This window comes from Ambystoma mexicanum, chromosome 6q, assembly GCF_040938575.1.
Source record: "Ambystoma mexicanum isolate Mex_15411 chromosome 6q, UKY_AmexF1_1, whole genome shotgun sequence".
NCBI lineage: Eukaryota > Metazoa > Chordata > Amphibia > Caudata > Ambystomatidae > Ambystoma > Ambystoma mexicanum.
In genome coordinates, this window is record NC_090937.1 from 1,393,384,952 (window position 1) to 1,393,410,503 (window position 25,552).

A 25,552-nucleotide genomic window follows, 5' to 3' on the forward strand; every position below is an offset into this window, starting at 1 on the left:
GGTTTGTTGCTAGCACATAGCATGCCTCTGGTTTTCCAATTGACCAGGTGCTCTATGAACCCGTTCCGTACATAATCCGAATCTGTGATTATGACCAGTTCGTGGAGTTGATGTTGGACAGCAGTGAGGATGGCTTGATGCACAGCCATCATCTCTGCTACTTGACTACTTCGGGGACCGATTTTGTACCCAGCGGAGGGTTCTGGAGACTCATTCACCCACGCATTCCCTATGCCGGCCACCAGTTATTTTTCCCCTTTGATTTCAACATGGTAAGAGCATCCATCCACATAGACAGTGGGCATTCCCTCACACTTGTCTTCTTCAAAGACTTTGTGTGGGGAATTAAGGTATGCCTCCATGCTGTCCTTGATTTTTAGACTTTCGCCCTCGAGACAGTTTTCTCTGGCACAATCATGCAAGTCAGCCAGACCTTGCGCGAGGGGACTCTTCTTGTTTTGGCCATATCTGACCTCCACAGGAAAGCCTTGCATTGACAGAATCCAGGAAGTAAGTCGGGAATTACTCACATTTCCGGGCCGGATTCTGTCACTTTGGAGATATTGCAGAGGATGGTGTGGAGTCTCCACTATGATGTGTTCCCCCTGGATGAACGGGCGGTAATGCTTCAATGCCCACACCGTTGCCAGGAGTGCCTTCTCAGAATCGATGAATATTTCCTCCACAGAGGATATAGTTTTGCTCGCATAGTTGATTACTTTATTGACCTTGTCATGCTTTTGGTATAATACTGCCGTCAAGCACGTATTAGAGAACCCTGTCTCCAGGAAGAACTCCTTGTTTCTGACAGGGTAAGCTAGGCAAGGTGCTTGTGAGAGGCTTCTTTTGAGTTGTCTTACTGCCTCAGATTGTTCTGGACCCCATTCCCACTTTACCCCCCCTTCAAGAGATGAATCAGCGGTCTGGTGGTCTCTGCGTAGCCCTCAATGAACTTTCTGCTGTAATTAGTCAGTCAAAGGAGGCTCCTTAGTTCCCGCAGAGTTGTGGGGTCTTTCAGTTTCTGAAGTGCTTCCACTTTCTTTTCTTGGGGACAGAGACCCTGAGGAGTAATCTCATGCCCCAAGAAATTAACACTGTGCTTTCTGAAAGGAAAGTTTTGCTCCGGCGGCCCTCAACTGTGTCAGAACATAACAGATCTCCGCTATGTGTTCTTCCACAGATTAACTTTTGATGAGGACATCATCTACATAAGCCAGTTTACCACTCGCACCCAGGTCGGGCATGGCCTTACGTAGGTAAATGTTGAACTCATTGCCGGAGTTGAGGTATCCGAAGGGAGTCCGGGTCCATGTGTACTGCTGGCCCCCATAGGTAAAAGCCAGTTTGTATTGGTCCTCCCTACTGACAGGCACGGTCCAGTATCCATTGGTCAGGTCTATTGCAATGAATACCTGTGACCCCTGAATCTGGGCCAGCCCTTGGTCAATGTAGGGCAGAGGCCATCGAGAAGTTTGGACCCGTTTGTTGAGCTCACTAAGGTCGGCGCAGAGTCTCCACTGGCTGTTTGGCTTCAATATTCCCAGCACTGGATTATTGAAGGTGCTGTCTACTGGACGGATTATCCCCCGGGACTCAAGGTTCTTAATTATTTCAGTAAGGGACTCCATTGATGCGAGAGGCAAGCAATATTGCTTCACAAACACTGGAGTCATGGCAGGGTCCGTGGGAATTGTTGCTGTGTGGATGTCAGTGCGACCACAGTCATATGAGTCTACCGCAAAGAGATCTTGGAAATCCAAGAAAACTTGTTTCAACTTTTGCTTCTGTTCCAGAGTCACACAGGCATCAGCTAGGTTGACTCTCTCTTCCACCATCTGCCTGAAGCCTGGAAAGACTTCTGGTTTTGCTATCTCAGTGGCCTCCTCCAGCTGGGTGGAGAAGTCCCTGGTCAGAGTGCTGATTTGGACCGGAGGCTTCAGGTGGGAAAGGCAGCCGTCATGGACCTGGAAAATCACCTCATCCCCTCTGAAGTCACAAGTCACATCTTCCTTACCATAAGGGCAAGAAGTGTACACCAGGAAGTTCCCCCCATGCCGGGTAAAGACCCTGTCTGGTGTTGTATTGTCATCACTGTCACTGTCAAAACAGTCCTTGTGGTTTGGTCCTAACAGTTTATTTCCTAAATCAATGGAGAAATGTCGGTCATCAACCACCATTCCAATAATGGTGCCCGCGGCTAGAGTAATATTCTTTAAGTCGCTGTTATCCACCTCTTTTGGAATGGTGTCATGTTCTATGTTGACTAATGGTGTTGGGTTTACCCCCAACCCTTGCTGTTGGAGAGAAGCATTTAGATGAATATAAGCATCAAGGTTTTTCCATTTTTGTCCTCTTTTAACTTCAAGGGAGAATTGTCGGGTCCTTTCTGGGATGGTGACTTCCTCTTTAATCTGAATTTCAACTGCATAAGGTAGCAATTGAGCTGACCTAAATGTTTTTTCTAGATCATCAAAGCCCATGGGATTATTCGCTATTCGGCACCAAGCTTTGAAGTTTATTAGGTCCAAACTAATGGCAAAGTGATTGAGAATGTCACTGCCTAAGTAAAAGGCGGCAGTGACGTCTCGCACGACCCAACAATTATGGACTATGCTCTTGTTGCCAATGGAGATTTTGAGCATACACCTGCTTGGCAGGAGATGTTTGGAATTAGGTGCTTCCAGGTCCATTTCCCATTTGTCTATCAGTTTGAATACCGGAATGGCTGGATCTTTTGGGAGTTGGCGGAACATGGCTTCGCTGATGAAGCTCTTACCATTGTTCACACACACTCGGGTGAGAACAGAGTCCTTCCCATCATTTAACTGAACAGGGATGAACAACTGCTCTCCAATTTGCTGAATATCAGCCAGGCGAAGTTGTGGACTCGTGACTTGCAAATGTGGGACCATTGTCCGATTTTATGATTTTGCGTATCCCATATGCCGACAGCATTTGGTCCAGGGCCGGGATGACACTGGCGGTTTGCGCTGCTTTCCACTATCTGTGCATCCGGGAAGCGAGAGTGTTCGTCCATGAGGACTACCACATGGGTGCCATCCCTGAGGGGTCCAAAGAGGTCCACAGCGAGTTCTTCCCATACTTGCTTGGGCAGCGGTGACATTTGTAGTGGGTTGGGATGTGGGGGTGGCGCTACTTGTGCGCAGATGTGGCATCCCCCCACAATGTTGTCTACCAGTTTGTCGAGTTGTGGGAACCAGACTTGTTGTCTGAGGAGGTGCTTGGTGGCTACCACTCCTCTATGGCCCTCGTGTGCCAGGTGCACTGTCCGTTCCCGAAGCTCTTTTGGGATCTTTACTTTACATCCTTTGAGTATTATGTGATCCTCGACCACTGTTAGTTCATCTCGCACCTGATCGAGCCATTTGACGTCCTCGCGTACCTTCTCCGCTTCGGTCCTCGCTTGTTGTCTCATGAGTGTTTTCTTGTTGGATTGTAGGCAGTGTCTCACGATTCGGAGGGCTGGGTCTTGTTCATGTCTAATGCATGTTTAGCTCCGGCCACCCTACCGGCAGGGGCTGCAAGTGATGTATGATATAGTTTATGTAAGCGTCCGCTATGGATGGGTGTGACTCTGGCGGTCCTGTGGGGTGTCGGGACAGGTAGTCCGCCGGGTTTTCATCCTTGCCCGGGTGGTGTACCACCTTGAACTTGTAGTACTGTAATCGCAGGCCCCACCTTGCTATTCTCGGGGGCATTCGTGCTCTCGGGTCGCCATATATCGTCAGCAGTGCCTGATGGCCCGTTACTATTGTGAATTCTTTTCCGAATAGGAATAAGTGGAAATATCTGCAGGCTCACACTAGTGCCAAGCTCTACTTTTCCGCTTGGGAGTAGGCCTGTTCTGTGGCGGTAAGGCTCTGGCTGGCATAGGCCACGATGTAGATGTTGGGCGAGTCCATGAGGTCTTTCTGGGTGAGTATGGCCCTGAGTCCTACCGGGCTGGCATCAGCGATTATTTCTGTCTCTCTCTCGGCGTCGAAGTATGCGAGATGGCATTCCTGATGTCCTCGAATCCCTTCTGACACTCCTGGGACCAGGTGAAGGACGCATCTTTACACGTGAGTAACCGTAGCGGGTTGCTTATGGTGGCATAGTCCTTCAGGTATCTGGAGCAATAACTGGCTAAACCTAGAAATGAACGCAGCTCTGATGTGTTTTCCGGGGGCGGGGCTGAGGTCAAAGCTGTGACTTTGTCCGGGTCTGGGCGCATCCCCTTTTCCGAAAAAATGTGTCCAAAGAATCTCAGCGCTCCTTTAGAGAATTTGCACTTTGCCTTGTTCAGCGTAAGTCCTGCTTCTTCCAGGGCCTGACACACCCTGTGCATTGCTTTGTTGTGTTCGTCCTGGGTCTTGCCGAATACAAGTACATCGTCGGAATAGTTCAGACAATTGGGGACGTGTCTGATCACTCTGTGTATCTCCTCCTGAAATATCTCGGCTTCCGACGAGATGCCAAAGCTGAGTCGTTTATATTGGAATAAGCCGAGGTGGGTCACGAACATGGTGATGTATCTGCATTCTGAGGCTATTTCTATCTGGTGATATCGCTTTGTTAGGACCAGTTTCGAGAAAATGTTCACCCCGTGTAGGAGGTGGATCATGTCCGTTATTCAGCGAGACTGATGTCTTTCTCTTTCAATGGCTACATTGGCTCTGCGCATGTCGACGCACAGGCGTATGGATCCATCAGGGGATTTCTTTGGGACGGGGACAATGGGCGATACCCAGGGTGTGGGGCCCGCAACTGGTTCAATGACGTTCATTTTGATGAGTTTGTCCAGCTCCTCCTCCACTTGTCTTTGAATGTTGATCGGTATGCCGTGATAATGTTGTGCCACTATTTCAATGTTCGGGTTAATATGCAGGTGCACTTTCCTGTTTTTCAGTTTGCCAATACCCTGAACAGTTTGGGGAATGTTCGCTCAATGGCATCCGGCTTGGCGAAGTACTTATGGGCCATCAGTTGGTATAGGATATGTACCAGACCCATTTCTACTGCTGTACGGAAACTCAGGATGCACCCGCTGTTGGCTTCAGTTTTTATGATATGCAGGGGAATTTTCGCTGCATGGGTCTTGTGTGTGCACCAAGCCGTGATCGCGCCTCTGCATGGTAATGGCGTTGTCGCTCCATATGGGTAGATGTCTACCGTGGTCTGCTTGATTTTCGGTGGTGGGGTGAGCGACTCATATGCTTGTTCACTTATAATGTTGACGGTTGCTCCTGTGTCAATCAGGAATTGTAGCGTGGTGTTGTTGACGTGCAACGTGAGTATTGGGCTGTGTTGGGTGGCCGTGTTGTTGTTGAGTGCCCATACATACCCCTTTTTCCTCTGGTCATCCTCCAACGACGGTGTGTCGCTGCAGGTGGGGGAGCGCATCTCAATGTACTGGATGAAGCGTCTCCTTTGAGAGCGTCTGGACCCTTCGTGTGACCGCCTGTCTTCGCGAAGCGGAGGGCCCTTGCGGTCTCTGTCCTCTTTCCTGGGTGTATCTTGGTCATCCTCCCTCCTTAGGTTGGTTGGGCTTCATCGTGCTGTTCTCCTTCTGTCCTGGGTGCGTTCCCTGTTCGTGGTGGGGCCCAGTGCATTCGTGCACATGGCGCAATAGTGGTGCATGCCCCCGCATGAGGCGCACTGTTTTCCCATGGCGGGGCATTCCCCCGTGTGTGGATATTCATACCCGCACCTGTAACAGGTGGCTTCTGGGCATTTGCCGCCTTGGCTAGGGGCTGTGTACAGTCTGTTGATGACGTCGGGATTGCTCGTGGGTTGTTGGATGGTGACTTTGCCTAAGTTGTCCAGTTGGGATTCTACAGCCGCTTCCATGCGAGCGAGCGCCAGAATCTCGTCCAGGGATCTTTGTTTCTGCAGGAGTTGTTTGCGGAATGGTTGGGATAGGCATCCGGCAATGACCTGCGATCTCAGAGCTTCCTCATTCGAATACCTGTGAAACTCACAGTGTTTCAATTTGATGCAGAGATCCCCTCCTCGTCGCCATTGTTAGCTATGAGCGCAGTGCGGGCAGGCAGCTCGCACATAAATACACGGAGCCGAGGTTTCATGCAACTACTCTTTCTTTTCTACAACTGGCAACTGCCGGAAACACGTACCCGCCCCCGCCCTAACCCCAACCTCATGTCCTCTAGTCCTCTGCGCTCGGGAGCCTCAACTAGGCTCCGCACACATAACAATGTGGACTCGCGGACAGTGGTCACACACTCAAAGTCATAGATGTTTATCTTTTTGTGTTGCTGTGCTCTGACGCATTTAGTCTTTCTGAGGGGGGTCATACTGGAAGTGTTTCAGCGGTTGAAGCAACTATTTCCTAAAAAGTAAATGCACTAATGTGTTACATTTTTGGTCAGGCATTGCAAATTAAGGTTCTCACACAAGTAGGTTTTAAAAAAAGTCCTATTATTCCCGTGTCTCCCTGCCAGAGAGAGCAGATTAAAGCAGCATCGTCTGCATTCTCATGATCAGTTCAAAGTCACATAGATGTGCTTTCTCCAAATCATCATCATCAGAAACAGTACATGTCCATGCCAATTCGGCTTCAGCATGGGTATGAATTCTACATGTGTGACTGACAGGCCTGTCCTCGGGGACGTCATTTCACCAAAATGCCAGGGGTAGCGGAAGTGACATAACATGACCCGTGACCCCTGAAGACATCACAGGAAGTGATGTAATTTGACCCCACCCCAAAGAAATATCACAGGAAGCGATGGAACACGACCTTTCACCATTGACAAAATAGGAAGTGGCATCACATAGCATTGTACACTACGAAAAATATAGTTACGATATCACTATAATGTGATGTACATTTCACACAAGAATGGTTCGCCATATGTATCGTTAAGATCAGTGTGTGTAGGCCCATTATACCAAATTACTGTGCATGCAAGCAGATGTCCATGACCAAATGATAATGATGTGTTATTATAAAGGATTTACGCTTAAGAGCTTTATGTAGAAAACAAATACACCCAATATCACCCAACCTGTGTTGGTACTCATTTATCGACCTCAGAAGGAGGAAAGGCTGAGTTGAGGCGTTTAGGAATAGACTAAATCAGTGACTCACCCCTTGAAGTGTGCCTGAATAAACCTTTAATAAGTACAGCAATTATTGTATAGAACTCCAGAAAGACACATTATTTGGTATTCCTATTCTTTCATATTTAGGGTCACTGCTGAAAGTGTTACCTTGTGTCACTCCTGTTCTTATTTGTCTTCTTTTTTTTAAGGGGCCTGAACAAGAAAGCCAGCCACGAGCCACATGGTGCTGGTCACAGCCCGAAGAGTTTGAATTGCAATTAGGTAGCTCCCGTTTTTGAACATGAAGACGGATTTGAAATTTTACTGGGATGCTCACTGATGGCAGACGGAGACGTTAGGGAACCAGTGTTTTCCTCTCTTCAGGGAGTATTGTGCATTGGTGGTGGAAGAAGGGACATTTCCCCTAGTCTATTCCTGGGCAATTCCAAGTGATATAACTTGCCCGCCATCAATTGGTGCAGGATTGATGTCATGTGTTGTCCATGTCACCCTCAAATAGAGTAGAAAAACAGACAGTCACCACATACAGCATGGGTTCAACATTGTGGCACAGATCAACTGCTCTGAGCCAACTGATCGTGGCATGTGTTTCTTAGCACTGGGATCCGCTGTTATCGATAGCCACAGATTCCGAATCGTATTCAGTGTAATTTCAAGCTGCATGTTAAGGATCTGGACTTTTCACAAAGGGATTTCAAAACTAAATGGAGTTTTATCATTGCTGCCAGCCTGCATCACTTGTGCAAAAGATGCTAACAGCGTGAGCCAGAGCACGAGACAAACAGACGGGCGACCCTATGTTACTTCTGCGTTACATCCCATTCTCGTTTGAGGGGTCATGTTCAAGAGGGTGTAGCCTATGTATGAGGCTGAGCGGACTAGGGCTACTCGCATTGCAGTCTTCTCAGCATCATCTGGGATTTGACAGAATGCTGAAATGGCCACACATTTTGCAACATATGGCCCTTAACTTGCCTACTCTTCTGTGTATTTTGTTTCAGGAAGTCCCGTACTATAAGGTTCAAGTAGTGAGAAAAAAAGGCTACTTGATACTAATTGCACTCTGGCATTAAACTGTCAATTATTTTGGTCTCAGCTACCCCAAAAGCTTGGCATTGAATACTATCAGAGTGATGGCTGCAATGTCCACCTTCTTTGTCGCCAAACATTAAGAGTTACTTGATGGCAAAATATTTTTGGGTATTGGAGTCAAGAGAGTAGTGCATGTCACCCGACCATATGAAGTTCCGTAAAAGTAACCAAATGAGCAGAGGGGCACTTATAGTCTGTTTCGTGTGCACTAATAATTGTGTCTGTTGGCACATGAATGGTGTGCACAGCAGACTCCATCAATACTCTCTCAATTGTTGATAAAAGTGTTTTGTGATGATAAGACACAGCAACTAGGCAAACATGTGTGCAACCGAGGACGTGATATTTTGAACACAAAACTGTAACATGTTTGTGTAACCCTTACGTGTCCACCAAAGGATAGTGCAAGACTTGGACTGCCAACATTTTTGCCAGGGACCCATTGCGAAACTGCACCAATGGATGGTTTCTGGGGTACTTTGCAGACTTGGTGAAGGCACATCTTGATATTAGCTTGAGAGACTGTGAATGCATGCTGTCTGGAGGCATATCTTGCTCAGGAAGTGGTGACTATGAACACGTGGCGATGACAGCTGTGTTCATCTGGAATGTTCAAAGGATATGGGGGCTTCATGCCATGCTACCATCTCAATACATTTGTTTCTGACGATCTTACACGTCATCATTTTCTTCCTCGGTCATAAGCACTGCTGCTTCAAAAGAAGTTACAGCAGGAAAATAAACGTACTTAGTTGTTCATGAGTACACCATTCTCCTCAATGATTGTTGTCCAAGTGACTCCACATTCGTCTAGTGAAATACTGTGTTATTGTCATCCCATGATGCATAGAGTCGTAGAGTGTTAACATTGAAATATACGTGTTGTTCCTATTCATGTTAGGGCCTTTTTGAGAGGCAAAATCATTGACATAGCTTTCTATTTTGGTTATAATGCTGGCGGATTCAGTGGTCTTAGAGGAGCCATTGGCTCCTGGGGTTGTTTCTCTGCTGACTGTTGCTGCTACTGTGCATATTAGTAATATCTCTCTTCAGTGTCTTCAGTTCTTGTTCAAGGGGGAAACATGCCACTGATGAGTCCCACTGATAGTGTTATCTTTGCAGTGTGCTTCAGTTGCTAAGTCACAATGGTACTCACATATCCTGGGTTAAAAACATCACCATTATCAACCATTATCATCCGAATCACTAGAGTGCATTTTCGGTTCTTGCGTCTCCCGTTTACTGACTTTGCCACCTGAATATCGTATGGGGAGGAATGTTGCCCAAGTCCTTTTCTTCCCTTTCACCACCATTCCCATATTTTCTGAAGAAATTGCCTGGTCCCAACCACAAGTGGACCATCTTGCATTTTCCATGTCTTGCTCCAATTCATGTGACCATACCTAACAACTTAAGATTGTCTCCAGCCGCATAGCATCACAAATAAGAACCGATTTATTTCCTCCACGACCTAAATTCAATGAGGCATTTGGCTCAGCAGCACTTTCACCTTGTTTGCTACTGGGTCTGGTACTAGAACCTACATCATGTACAACAGATAGAGACTGCCCGGTAAACTGCTTCTGAAAAATCGGATGCTTTGATCTCAGGCGGGGCCGTGCTGCTTGAACTTTTGGGAGGTTGTGATTTCTTGTTTTAAAGCTCATGTGGGTGTCCACGAACGCCTCTTAGCACTCCAAAGAAGCTGCATAAAAATGCCATGATTACCACAGAAAACATGAAATTACAGAAATATACAATGAGGAAAAGTATGCAAGAATGAACGTTTGCAGTTATAACAAATCCTTGGTGACGAAAACCATCAGAGACCAGCAAGCCCATCAGTTGCTGGGACAATCCACATTTTGTGTATCCTTGAGGGCCCTTTCATACTTAATGAGGGTCTCAAGACCACCTAGGGGACCTGCTAATGGAAATGCCTGGAAGAGAGGGGGTAGGTGACTTGATGGAATGTTCTGGAAGGTGAGTGGTTCCACAGCTCAGGTTTCAACAGTCCCTAATATATTAGGTGCTCAGGTTTGAACAGTCCCTAATATATTAGGTGTTCCAATATGGGGCCTAACAAGGAGCAATAGTATGTGACACCTGTGGATTTAGAAGTCCAGCAACCAACTAACTACCTCATACTGAAGGCAAAGTTAGTTCCGAAGCCGATGTTATGTTTGATGGCCACAGATGGTACACAACCATCAAAAAGGATAACACTAGGGAGAGGACCACCTCAAATAAAATCACTGAGCTAGCAGGCACCAACAACGGACCAATCAGTAGAGCAGGGCACAGTTTACACACCCCTTAGCTCTCCACACTATCCCAGAGAGAGATGGAGGCGGAGGGGAAGTGGGGCGAAAAATAGAACATGGCCCCTGTAAGAGCAATTTATACAATCTGCCAGATTACATAGAGCTTAGTCTCTTTGGGCCCCATTTGTCTGTCATCTCAGTGAAGCTTCAAAGGCCCACTATCTGCTTAACTTGGCCTCGCACTGTATACACAAGCTTCAACATTCTGTCACCACTAATTTATGGAGTCACTTGTGCTCTCTGATCTTTATCCAAGGGGTGACTGAAGTTCCAAAAGGTGGCAAGTCAACACTGGTCATTAACGCTACACTATAACCAGGTCTAAACATGTGGTTGAAGTTTATCTTCAGCATGTATGTGTCGCTAGTGTCATTGTCATTGTAATTTGTGAGGCCATGTCAGGAGACAAAGATTCAGAACAGCTACTTGAGATCCACTTAGATGAACAGAAGAGCAGGCAGACACAAAAAGATGAAAACACACTGAGATTGTATTAACATTAGGATCATACTGTACCCACTGCTGAAATTTTTGCTTAGAAAAAAAACAAAATAAATCTCAGCGGTTCCTGAAAATCAAATGAAAGGTGACCATCCCTACATGCCACAGCCCATTGATGGGGATCCTTCTGGACTTTCTGAACCAGAAAATATGCTCCAAATTGGGCTCTTCCCACAAGAATTTAAAAACACAAACAGCATTTCTGCAATGCCCAGTTGATTCCATATGCAATTGAGCTGCAGGTAAAAAAAGATCTATTTATCTATTGATTACAGTATTCACTAGACAATTTACAGTGAATATATTAACCTAGAAAGGGACAACATCTTGACAAACCTGACTCATCTGTTTGTATCCATGAGCTCATATGACAGCGAAACAAACATTGTGAACAAACCTGATTGGTTGAGACTGGGGACGATCCCATCTAGATACTGGTAGATAAAAAATAGTGTCAATAAAATCACTTACAAGAAGGTAGACCACTTGGTTGGGAATTCAGCAATCACATTTTACTGTAGATTTGAATAATCCAGTTATCATTGACTTACCTGGGCCATCCGTCCATACGCAGGTTGGTTTGTCTGGATTAATTTACACTAAATCAAAGGGGGTGTTTAGAGTTCAGTCACTGTATTCTTGTGAACATAAGGATGTGATTTGTCACCCAGACGATGACTGCATTGCGTTTCAATTAGTTCAAAAAGACACCTTCACTCAGTTAGAAAAAGCACTGGCTTATTGATTTTCCCCCTCTAGTGGACTTCCGAGAGGTTTCTAATCTCAAAGAGGAACACATTCAGACTCAAGATGCCCTTTCAGATAATCTAGAGAGAGAAAAGCTGACAGGGACGTCATTTGGGGGTCGCCAGAGGTCGCAACTGCGACCTCTGAGGTCTCCCTTGCGACCTCTGTGGTCTCCCTTGCGACCTCTGTTAAAAAAAAAGAAATAAAAAAAAAATTTCGTTTTTTTTTTTTATTTTTTTTTTTTTTTAGTTTTTTGTAATGCAAGGTCCTGGAGTGGCTGGCTCTCATGTTCAGGCCCTTTAAAAAAAAATAATAAGACAAACAAGAACAGGAGTGCCACAAGTCTAACACTTTCAGCACTGACCCTAAATAAGAAAGAATAGGAAACCAAATAATGTGTCTTTCTGGAATTCTGTGCAATAATTGCTAAACTCATTAAAGGTTTATTTCAGGCACACTTCAGGGGGTGAGTCACTGATTTAGTCTGTTCTTAAACGCCTCAACTCAGCCTTTAATCCTTCTGAGGTCGATAAATGAGTACCAAGACAGGTTGGGTGATATTGGGTGTATATTTTTTCTATATAAAGCGCTTAAGTGTAAGTGCTATATACTAACACATCATTATCATTTGGTCATGGACGTCTGCCTGCATTCATAGTAATTTGGTAATATGGGCCTATACACACTGACCTTAACGCTACATATGGCAATCCATTCTTGCATGAAATGTACATCACATTATAGTGATATCGTAACCATATTTTTCGTACTGTACAATGCTGTGATGTCACTTCCTGTTTTGGCAACGGGTGAAAGGTTCGTGTTCCATCGCTTCCCGCGATATCACTTCGGGGTGGGGTCAAATGATATCAGTTCCTGTGATGTCATCAGGGGTCAAGGGTCGTGTGATGTCACTTCCGCTACCCCTGGCATTTTGGTGAAATGACGTCCCTGAAAGCTGAGGGAGATATTTTTAGAATTCAAGGATTTAATTGTCTGAAATGCATACAATTGTGGCCACACTGATCTCCATGCCAACATATTACCTAAAGTATGTAAGGTGAAACCAATTTCTATCTGACAATACAGGTTGGCATGAGCTTGTTTAGAATCGTTGGCAGGGATCATGAAAGCGTTAGAATCAAGAAGGATAATTATGCCTATTTATAACGCTCAAACTCCCTTATATTAAGAATATCGAAGCTTATTGATCAATGGAGATTGTGTGCCGATCTGAGGGAAAGTAACTAGAGGGTAATTCCCCTTTATCAGTGAGGGTCTTGCGCAAAACCAGGAATCTAGCAGCTGGCTACTGATGTTTCCCCTTAGCAAAGGACATGCTGTGTTTGTTCTCTGTCAGCGTTCAAAGGATGGTACATGCATGTAAACACACCCCTTTGTTTTTGGTAGATTAATAACAGGTGCAAATTTGATATCTTTCTATGCAAAGCTATGCACGATGCTACTGAGCTGGGCAAAATAATAAACATGAAACCACACCCAATGGTTTGAACCCACAGAAGAATAGGGTGGAGGATATTCCGAAACTGAAGTACTACATCAAGTTGAGAACTTTAGAGAGTCTGGTGGGAACTACAACTTAAAATAGAATTTTGAATTTGGACTATGTAGTGATTACACAGCTTCTAACACAACTGGTAAAACCAGGTGTTTCTGGAAATGGGGGTGGGGGTCATCATGAGGCTTTAGTTACTTCGAGGTATATCCTGGTCAGTGACCCACACTCGGCTTCCCCCAGGAAGTGTCTAGATCTCTTACTTGATATTGCATATACTGATGTATGTATGTCAACAGTAGAACACCTAACATAACACAAATAATTAAGTTATTGCTTATGCCAGCAGCACACTGTCACAGATTGAAACAAAGGTCAATGAATGTAAAAAGGCCTTATTCACTACAGTCTGGGCTCTGTAACAACCATCGCCCCCACCCATCATACAGGTTATGTGTGATCAATTAACTGGAAAAAATGATAAAATTATAAAACAAAATAATAAAACCAAAAGGTATAAAAAATATACCTGGACTGCTTTCCATTGAGGAAATTACTTTTGCTGCAAAAACGAATGTTACCTGCTGTTGGCCTTATCCCAGCATTGCGAGCTGTTAAGAGGCTCTTGCTGGGTGTGCTTACTTCCTGGAGGAGGTGGAGCCGATTCGCGGGCACGTGACACCGCACATGACTTTCCTTGCATCTTCAAAAGGCAGACACAAGCGCCCGAGCGCCGACTGCTTTCCATTGAGGAAATTACTTTTGCTGAAAAAACGAACGTTACCTGCTTTTGGCCTTATCCCAGCATTGCAAGCTGCTAAGAGGCTCTTGCTGGGTGTGCTTACTTCCTGGAGGAGGTGGAGCCGATTCGCGGGCACGTGACAACGCACGTGACTTTCCTTGCATCTTCAAAAGGCAGACACAAGCACCTTTGCGGCGTTAAGCCCGGCAGGGGTAAAGGGCGCCGACTGTTGTGCGACTATTTTGCACAGGGGGCGCATTCACTGAGTGGAAGACTGTGGGGGTGTTTTATTTCCTTCTCCGATCCCCCGGATACACTGTGTTCCAGTGGAGCCTGATAACCACATGTCACGGGTATCTGCATAACGCAGGTGAGTCAGTACAATCTTACAAGTGTATATTTGCTATTTTTGTTGCCTCCATTCTAGAACAGTTGTGGTAAGGGTCTGACTGAACAAATGGGCAAAACAAGGCCCACTAAAGCCCGGTATAACCTGCACAAAGGTAAGGACGGAAATACGGACAATCTTCCGCCAAAAGCAACAAAGAAGATCAATACTAAGGTGGCGGAGGGCAGATCGGATAAAGGTACTATCCCGGCTATGTTTGGGAAAAATAGCACGAAGGTGACTCCCCCTGCGGATCAATCAGTAGCTGAAGATAGTAATATTCCACTCCCACCCCCTCACAATAACAGTGACACCCTTGAATCTACACATTTTAATGACATTGACAATAACTCACTTCTTGATTTGTGTTTATCAATCCAAAAATCGATGGCTTTTTAAACAAGCCTTTTATACCACAAAATAACTGCCCAATAGTGGTAGAGGCACAGGTTCTAAATGTCGTCCAGAATGAGCTGCAGAGGCCCGGGGTATCACTTAGCCCTAAACAAACAGGCAACTCAACCTCTAACCTATCTGGCATTCATCCTATGCATCCTACCCCTATTTCCCCTGTGGCTCTAACGGCAGAGCGATTGTCGGCCTCTCCAAATCTTTACATCGAATCAGAAGATCTGGAGCATACCAACAGGGGAGCTAGCAATGATATTGAGGGTCTAAACAACACAGCAATTGCGGAACTGCAAGCCTCAATGGCATCTGTCCAATTTGCAATGAAAATGTTATTAAAACTATGTGGGAGGATCCATACTAACTCGATAATCCAGCTGGGACTCCCCAATCCTATTGAGGCCATGGACCAAGGCCCGCCTATTCCGCTGCCCCCAAATGGGGATTGGGGAATGGCAGTCCCGACGGAAACAGGTAATCCAGATGATCCTGTGGAGAGTGGCGTGAAAGCACCTCTGACTAAAAAACAACGCCGGCAACTAAGACGACTAGCCTCCAAAAATGTGGTGGTTGAAATTGCCTCCCCTTTACCTGCTACTTGTCATGATCTCTGCTTCCAAAAGGTCAGGGTTTTCCCAACTCCCTTGGAAGCAGATCCATAACCCAGGTTCCGAGTGCCAACCAGTCCCAATTGGGACCTTTTGGACCCAGTCCTGGCGCCAGTGGCACCAGGCTCATAAATATGCCCAGTCCCAGCGCTGGAAGCGCCGGGCTCATAATGCTTGGGTGGACTTACCTTCAGCAGACCATGCTGCTTACTTGCCTGCCAGTTGAGCCTCTGATCCTCTTCTGTTTGGAACTACTTTTCCTGTTGGGTGGGGCTGGAGCCACTCCCTAGATTCAGAACACTGGAACTCTTCTGGAAGGCAGGAACTCTTTTCTTACCAGGAACTCTTTTCTTACTTAGGCGTGGCTGTGGAAGGAGACACCTAAGCACTACAGGAGGCTATTTAAACCACACCCGGTGGATGAATCTTGCTTTGTGTTATTCTGCAACCTCTGCAGCAGAACGCTCATCGTGCCTTCTGCATCCGGTCCTGGGCCTAAGGAAAAAGGCTTACCATCCTGAATCCAGTCTTCAGCAACACCTATAAAGACAAGAAAGAACAGGTTAGCATTCCGGCATCTGAAAGGCAAAGGCTTACCATCCTGAATCCAGTCTTCAGCAACACCTATAAAGACAAGAAAGAACAGGTTAGCATTCCGGCATCTGAAAGGCAAAGGCTTACCTACTCTTCGGCGCTGCATCCCGCATCTGAAAGACAAAACAAGGTGCGTTTAAAGACATTGGGGAACTTTAATACTCACGTGCCATGACTCCTTTCCACATCTAATCCAGTGGGTATTCCGGCACCCTGCAGCCGCTCCGAACTCGTACCTGCAAAATAAAAAGACAGAGCGCATAGTGAAGCAGGCAACAAGCGCTTACTTACGTGCTTCCAGGCGCTTCTATTCATCACACGGGCTCCATCTTCAACTCACTTCAGCCCGTCATCCGCCATCGCCGGAACCCTGCAAAACAAGAGACATCATTACTAAAGACTTTAAAGACATTTTAATGGCTCGAAACTTACCGTTCGTGCAGTAAACGACGGACAGCAGTCCTCTGAAGTCAAGAGGCCTGCGCTACCTATCCAGTGAAGAAACTGGTTACAGCACCCTGCCCCGAGGCAGATGGAGAGCTCGGCATTCACTTACCTAAGGTGAGAGCGCTAACCTTTGGGGGTCTACAGGAGAGGAGAAGAGGAAAGAGATAGGGACACCCCAATAACCCCAGTTCATTAACCCCATATTTTCTATCTGCAGACATCTTACTCTACACGTCAGGCATACAGTGCACAGAGGTCCAGCCCAAAGAGCCAACCGGGTGCTACACATCACCTTTGAAGATACGGTAGTCGCCCAGTCAAGACCGGCGCCTCTGCGAGAATCAGGTGAGCGTTACAGAACACAAAGCCTACCGCAAAACTCTCGCCCAGGCGCTATGGAAACCTCAGATACTGACCCCCTAGCCCGGTTACTTGGGGAACTAAGGGCAGAAGTGCATGCAGCTCGTCAGGAAACGAATGCTCTAAGAAGGGAACTAATTATTTCCAAGGAGAGAACAGACAATCTTGCTAGACAAGTGCTACAGTCACAAGCCGGACAGACCCCGTTACCCGCATCAGGGGCAAATCTTCCTTCAACATCCTCTATGAATCCAGTGCAGATCAACCTACCTGGGAATGTACCTCTGGCTCCGCCCGAACGATTTTCTGGTGACCCAAAGAGATTTGCAGTATTTATCAATCAGTGCCGGTTGCACTTCTTATGCCGGCCAGCAGCCTTTCCAACTGATCAAGCAAAAGTAGCTTTTGTACTTTCGTACCTTAGTGCCAATGCGGCAGACTGGTCGATCCCTCTAGTTAATCAAGATGATCCGGTTCTCCATGATTTTCAAGTCTTTCAGCTTAGTATGGAAAAACTGTTCGCAAGACATTCACAGGGGCAGGCCTTGGACAATGAGCTTCTTTCATTGCGACAGGGTAATTAAGACCTTTTGGCTTATATTGCATCTTTCAATAGGCTAATAGTGGAAACTCAATGGCCTGAGGACAAAAGGATTACGCTGTTTTATAGAGGTCTACGTGGAGAGCTCAAAGACGTTTTAGCCCAAGTAGTGAATCCCCCACAAGACTGTTCGGATTATATAGACTTGGTCGTTCAAATAGATCACAGGCTGCAGAACAGGAAGGCCGATCGTTCCAAGTTTGATGCTCGAGTATTTTCCAAACCGCCAACTCCTTCCAAAGGAGTAGACTCCGGGGAACCCATGCAAATAGGGGGTCTGAAAGGTCCTCTAACACAAAGGTAGCGGGAAAGGAGGAAACAGTTGCAATTATGCCTATATTGCGGAAACTCAGGGCACTTTCTTCGAGACTGTCCGGTGACACCTGCCAAGAAGGCAGTAGGAGCTGCAGTTACCAAAGTTACAAACTCTGAGCAGGGAAACGACCTCGCCCGACAAGAATAGAGGTCCTCTTGCCGAGCGTGAAAACCAGTTCCGTGACCTCGCATTTCGTGATACTTATGGTCCTCATTAGTCCTGATAATCCGGATCGATTACATGCAATTGAAGCTTACGTCGACAGCGGTGCCATCGGCAATTATGTGGATCATGAAATGGTTTTGAGGATGAATCTAACTCTTTGTCCCAAGGCTGTAAAGGACGTCATTACTACGGTGGATGGTACGGAGATAGCCTCCGGGCCAGTAACGCATACCACTCAAGAGGTGACGCTAGTAAGTCAAGATGGACACCATGAGAAGATCGTGTTCGATGTGATCAAGGCCCCTCAGTTTCAGATTATTCTAGGAATACCTTGGTTAGAGAAACACAATCCTCTGATCGATTGGCGAGCAAGAACGGTCGAGTTTCCAGAATGTGTCTCTACTTGTCACCCTCCACCTGGTGTTGCACTGGCCGCAATTTCTTCAGAGACTCCCCAGTTACCTCCCGAATACCTAGAATACCAAGATGTTTTCCGAAAGGACCAGGCTAACTCTCTACCTCCTCATAGGTCTTATGACTGCCAGATAGACCTGATACCTGGATCTACTCCTCCTTGTAGTAGAATTTATGCCCTCACCGAGCCTGAGAACCTTCACCTTCGACAATACCTGGATCAATACCTGGCAAATGGGTTTATTCGTCCTTCCAAGTCCCCTGCTTCTTCAGCTTTGTTCTTCGTTCCAAAAAAGGAAGGAGACCTTAGAACTTGTATCGATTATCGCTCCCTGAACCAGATCACCGTTAAGAATAGATATCCGTTACCTTTGATCCCTGAACTCCTGGACCAAGTCAGAAAAGCATGCATATATACAAAGCTGGATCTTAGAGGAGCTTACCACTTGGTACGAGTAAAAGAGGGCGATGAATGGAAGACGGCCTTCCGCACCAAGTATGGGCTATTTGAATATCAGGTCATGCCCTTCGGACTTTGCAATGCCCCGGCCGCCTTTCAATATTTTATGAACGATGTCCTCAGAGAGCTCATAGATGTATGTGTTGTTGTTTACATTGACGACATCCTTGTTTATTCTTCATCGGAATCTGAACATCGGAAACACGTGAAAATGGTCCTCGAAAGATTGCGTCAACACAAACTTTTCGCTAAGTTGGAAAAATGTGTTTTCAACGTGACTGAAGTTGAATTCTTGGGATTCATATTATCACCTGGCGGAGTGCGTATGGATTCAAAGAAGGTCGATGCAGTTCTCAAATGGCCATCACCATCCTCCGTAAAAGGTGTGCAAAGCATGTTAGGCTTCGCTAACTTTTACCGCAGGTTTATCCCCGAATTCTCTCGAATAGTCCAGCCCATCACTGCCTTGTTAAAGAAAAACAAACGTTTTGAATGGTCTACCGAGGCGGAACAAGCTTTCCAGGATTTGAAGACTAAATTTATCTCTGCACCAATCTTAAAACACCCTCGCCCCGAACTCCCCTACATCGTGGAAACTGATGCTTCAAGCCTTGCCATGGGGGCAGTTCTATCACAAAAGGACCCGGTAACCAATCAGTTGCATCCCGTGGCATTTTGGTCCCGCAAATTCTCGCCTCCTGAAATCAATTACACGATTACTGACAAGGAACTTCTGGCTATCAAGTCTGCCTTTAAGGCTTGGCGGCATTATCTGCTGGGGGCCCGACACACCGTTACTGTGATTACGGATCACCGAAACCTGCAATATTTGAAGACCGCAAAAGCCCAATCCTCTAGACAACTCCGTTGGGCATTATTCTTTGCTGAGTTTGACTTCATAATTACCTATCGACCTGTTACAAAGAACGGTAAAGCCGATGCCCTTTCTCGGATGGGAGTGGAAGAACACTTGGTCAACCCTAAACCTGTACCAATCATTCCCGAACAAAGAATTCTGGGTGTAATCGCCACAGAATCCATAGAGGAAGTTAAGGATAAAGCCAGGCAACTTGTAACTCCAGCAGACATACAGAATTGGCATCTGCAGGGAAAGGACTTTGCAGTAAAGGACAACTTATTGTATTTCCAAGAACGATTATACCTACCCAGCACAGATTTACAGAAAAAAGTAATCTCTTGTTATCACGACTCTTTAATGGAAGGTCATCCCGGTATAGTCAAGACCTCAGAAAAGATCAAGCGCTACTTCTGGTGGCCGTCTTGGAAAAAAGATATCAGAGACTTTATAATGTCCTGTGGAGTATGCGCCCAAAACAAGAGTCAAAAGGAAAGACCAGCAGGCCTCTTACGCCCTATTGACATCCCACCTCGCCCTTAGCATACGCTTTCTATGGACTTCATCACCGATCTACCTCCATGCTCCGGATACAATGCGATTCTAGTAATCGTGGACTTATTCTCCAAGATGGCGCATTTCATTCCGCTCAAAGGCTTGCCAACAGCAGCAACTCTGGCCCGGGAATTTCTCGAAAACATCGTCCGACTGCACGGTTTTCCTTCGGTTCTAATTTCGGATCGAGGTAGTCAATTTATTTCTCATTTTTGGCGAAGTTGCTGTCGGTCGGCTCAAATTGATGTGAGACTATCGACCAGTCACCACCCTCAGACCGACGGACAAACCGAGAGGACCAATCAAACTCTGGAACAGTATTTACGCTGCATGCTGCAACAAACTGAAAAAACTTGGAAAGATATCCTTTGGATAGCCGAGTATGCCTACAATAACTCTGTCCATTCGGGAACTGGGAAAACCCCGTTTTTTCTTTTGTACGGCAGTCACCCTCGAACCTCGGAGTTGGATCCCCTCCAAGATCTTGAAACACCAGCAGTAGACTACCTGCATTCTACAATCATCCAAGCCTTTAAGGAAGCTGTTTCTCACCTTCAAAGGGCTAAAGAACAATACAAGAAAGGAGCAGATCAACATCGGAAGGAAGCCCCTCACTATCAAGTAGGGGATCAAGTCTGGTTATCCACCAAATATCTATCTCTAAAAGGGCCACGCACATTCAACCCAAGATACCTTGGTCCCTATTCCATCACTACCATAGTAAACCCAGTAGCGGTCAAGTTGGACTTGCCCCCGCACATGAAGATACATCCGGTCTTCCACGTCTCTCTATTAAAACCCGTGCAACCTCAAACCCGACTAACCAAATCTCCAAAACCTATCCTAGTGGATGGAGAACTCGAGTTTGACGTCAAAAGCATTCTGGACTCCAAGATCTCCAAATCTAAACTATTCTACCTAATTGACTGGAAAGGCTAAGGCCCCCAAGAGAGATCCTGGGAACCTGCTGAATATGTCCACGCTCCTCGCCTAATCAAAAGATTTCACCGAACATTTCCTGACAAGCCAAAACCCCCGGAGAAGCCCGGTTTGGGAGGGGCCTTGAGGGGGGGTACTGTCATGATCTCTGCTTCCAAAAGGTCAGGGTTTTCCCAACTCCCTTGGAAGCAGATCCATAACCCAGGTTCCGAGTGCCAACCAGTCCCAATTGGGACCTTTTGGACCCAGTCCTGGCGCCAGTGGCACCAGGCTCATAAATATGCCCAGTCCCAGCGCTGGAAGCGCCGGGCTCATAATGCTTGGGTGGACTTACCTTCAGCAGACCATGCTGCTTACTTGCCTGCCAGTTGAGCCTCTGATCCTCTTCTGTTTGGAACTACTTTTCCTGTTGGGTGGGGCTGGGAGCCACTCCCTAGATTCAGAACACTGGAACTCTTCTGGAAGGCAGGAACTCTTTTCTTACCAGGAACTCTTTTCTTACTTAGGCGTGGCTGTGGAAGGAGACACCTAAGCACTACAGGAGGCTATTTAAACCACACCCGGTGGATGAATCTTGCTTTGTGTTATTCTGCAACCTCTGCAGCAGAACGCTCATCGTGCTTTCTGCATCCGGTCCTGGGCCTAAGGAAAAAGGCTTACCATCCTGAATCCAGTCTTCAGCAACACCTATAAAGACAAGAAAGAACAGGTTAGCATTCCGGCATCTGAAAGGCAAAGGCTTACCATCCTGAATCCAGTCTTCAGCAACACCTATAAAGACAAGAAAGAACAGGTTAGCATTCCGGCATCTGAAAGGCAAAGGCTTACCTACTCTTCGGCGCTGCATCCCGCATCTGAAAGACAAAACAAGGTGCGTTTAAAGACATTGGGGAACTTTAATACTCACGTGCCATGACTCCTTTCCACATCTAATCCAGTGGGTATTCCGGCACCCTGCAGCCGCTCCGAACTCGTACCTGCAAAATAAAAAGACAGAGCGCATAGTGAAGCAGGCAACAAGCGCTTACTTACGTGCTTCCAGGCGCTTCTATTCATCACACGGGCTCCATCTTCAACTCACTTCAGCCCGTCATCCGCCATCGCCGGAACCCTGCAAAACAAGAGACATCATTACTAAAGACTTTAAAGACATTTTAATGGCTCGAAACTTACCGTTCGTGCAGTAAACGACGGACAGCAGTCCTCTGAAGTCAAGAGGCCTGCGCTACCTATCCAGTGAAGAAACTGGTTACAGCACCCTGCCCCGAGGCAGATGGAGAGCTCGGCATTCACTTACCTAAGGTGAGAGCGCTAACCTTTGGGGGTCTACAGGAGAGGAGAAGAGGAAAGAGATAGGGACACCCCAATAACCCCAGTTCATTAACCCCATATTTTCTATCTGCAGACATCTTACTCTACACGTCAGGCATACAGTGCCCAGAGGTCCAGCCCAAAGAGCCAACCGGGTGCTACACATCACCTTTGAAGATACGGTAGTCGCCCAGTCAAGACCGGCGCCTCTGCGAGAATCAGGTGAGCGTTACACTACTAATGCTCCGGCCGCCCGATCCAAAAAAGCACAAACAAGGGGCCAGAAAACTAAGAAGCGTACTAAGAAAGGAGCAGGGACCTTAACAAGCTGGATAATTCCGGACATAACACAGGAAGTCACTAGTACGATCCTTGAAGATCCGCAATCTGACCTCTCTGCTAGCTCGATTGAAGAATCTACAAAATGCTCTCCCCAAAGTGGGGATGGGAACGCAGAGGAAGAGGAGCTACAAAATTCCCTGGAGGCAACGGGAATTGAGGACCCCAATGCAAGTAAAATATGCATTATCAAAAACTTAAATCAGAAGAAGAGGGACCAGTGGTTGACAAGAACGGAGGTCTTGAATAAACTACATCTGATTCCACAGCTACGTGTAATTCGCACGGAAGACTTTTCTTTTGTGGAACCACTTACAGTATGCAATCCTAATGTCACAGCCCTTCATTGTTGTGTTATGGCATCAGCCAAACTGATCCGATCTCATAGAAAATGTCTTATGCAGGTGGGGGTTGAGATAGACGCCTGTAAAGAGAAGGAAGATCCCTCACTTCCAAGTAATGAGTTTGTTGCAGCTCAGAACAAGGGTGCTACACCTACCCAACCATTGGGAAAGAAAGTACAGATGGCAGACATACAAAATACTTTGAAATGGTTGGCAGATTCACTTCCTTTGGTTCTACAACAACCATGAGATTATACCATACTAAGTTGGAATACTCATGGTCACCAACATTTTCTTTCTGACAAGGGTTCCCTTTCACTGATTAACAACTACCCCATTATCCTATTACAAGAAACTTGGTTGTTGCAGCCTACAGCCATTGATGGTTACACTACACACCACACCCTTGCTAAGAAAGGATTACGCGGACGTCCCTATGGGGGCCTAGCTATTGGGGTGTCAAATAAGATCAAAAGTAAAATGATTCCAGTGGACAGTAATTATATATGTGCTTTTGCTCTGACCCTTAGAATAAAAGCAATGTGGGAAGAAATATTGTTAATAAATATATATAATCCCCCAGGCGCTAAGTATAGAGAACACACACAAGATGCCCTGCATGATCTTCTGAGTAATTGGAAATTAATTAACGATAAATACTCTGTCATTGTGGCTGGGGATTTAATTTGCAGGATTCATTGTGGGGGGGGTCATTAGTAACAACCAGCACTTATCTAACAACAGTCTCTGCAATCAGGCTTTTACTGATAGTGAGGGGGTGTATTGGAGGGGCTTTTTTGATTGTTGGGATCTCGAAATAATCAATGGACGATCAAGAAGTGACAGACCCGGAAAATTCACCTGGAAGAGTGGGAGAAGTGAGAGTACCCTTGATTATATTTTCACCAGTGTGGAGATTGCAACAATTGTCAATGATATGATGGTGAGGCATTGTAAATGGAGTGACCACGACCCCTTGATACTGACTCTGGGATGCTGTTCTCCCAGAGCGGAAGTGGCCAACCTGGGTGATCTTACAACTAACCACTCTTTAAATCGTATTTCTTGGTCGGCGAATAATGTGATAAAGGCTTCTAAGGCTTCCGGTGACTCGGGGATTGAACAGTCAAATCTGTTTATGCAGATGTCACCTGAACAAATTGAGAGCTGGATCAGCAAATTCTCTGGTTTACACAGTTCTTGTAAAGTGGGGTTGATGGTGGGTAAGGTGCCACATGAGGCAAAATATGACCGTGCAATCAGAGATAGGAAGCGTAAGCTCAGAGGTGATATTCGATTTATTAGAAAGGGTCCTAACCCCAGAAATGCTATAACTCTTAAAACAAGAAAGCTGGAAGGCTGCTTACCGATTATGGCTAAAAATGCATAAAAGATATAGCAAATTGGAGAGATGGCAGCATACGGTTAGAACCTTATGCAGTAAGAGCACCCATAAAATCTAGTCTATATTAGGAGAAGTGAAAGGGAAGACCATTTCCAGTATGGTGAATCCTATAGGTTGTGACAAATGGATCTCCTATTTGGAAAAGGGGAATGTGGGGATTAGTAACAAGATCAACATCCCCACCGCTTCTAAACCCCTATCCCCCCTTTTATGTATCTATTGAGGACCTACAAGGCAGAATCAAGGTAGTAAACACTTCACGAGACCCAGGGCCTAGTGGCCTCTCTAATGTGGTGATGAGAAACAACCCCCCCCTTTCTGGGCTAACCTCCTTAAAATTCTGTTTGATAAAGTACTTTATGAGGGTCGCATATCAGCATCTTGGCAGGCAACCATTATTATACCCGTTTTCAAAAAAGGTAACAGGACTGAACCAGAGAACTACCGGCTCCTATCTATGCTGGATTGCTCGGGGAAGATGTTCGCTGCTCTTATTCTTAACCAACTGTTAAAATGGGTAGAGGGTATATTATATCAATTCCAAAGTGGTTTTAGATCTGGCTACTCCACCTCAAATAACATATTTGTTATGAATGCTTTGAGAAGTAAGGCTCTGGTCCATGCTAATCCCCCACTCTATGCACTTTATGTAGATTTCAGGGCTGCCTTCGATTCTCGGTAAATCGCTCCCTTCTATGGAATAATTTGAGGAATCTGGGCTGCCCTGAATCTCTGCTATATTATCTTGAGCTTTTACACTCCAATAATATTGTCCAAGTTAGGCTGACCAATCAGGGCTCCGTGACTAAACCCATCCCCCTGATCCGAGGGGTAAAGCAGAGGTGTGTGACATCTCCTACCCTCTATAACTTGTTTGTATATGATGCACCTAAGTGTCTCTTAGGGATTAACAATTGCACCCCTAAAATAGGCTCTTGCCACTGCCCCATTCTGGCTTACGCGGACGACTTGGTAATCCTGGATCAAACCTTCATTGATATCCTAAGGTCTGCCAACCAGTTATGGCGTTATGC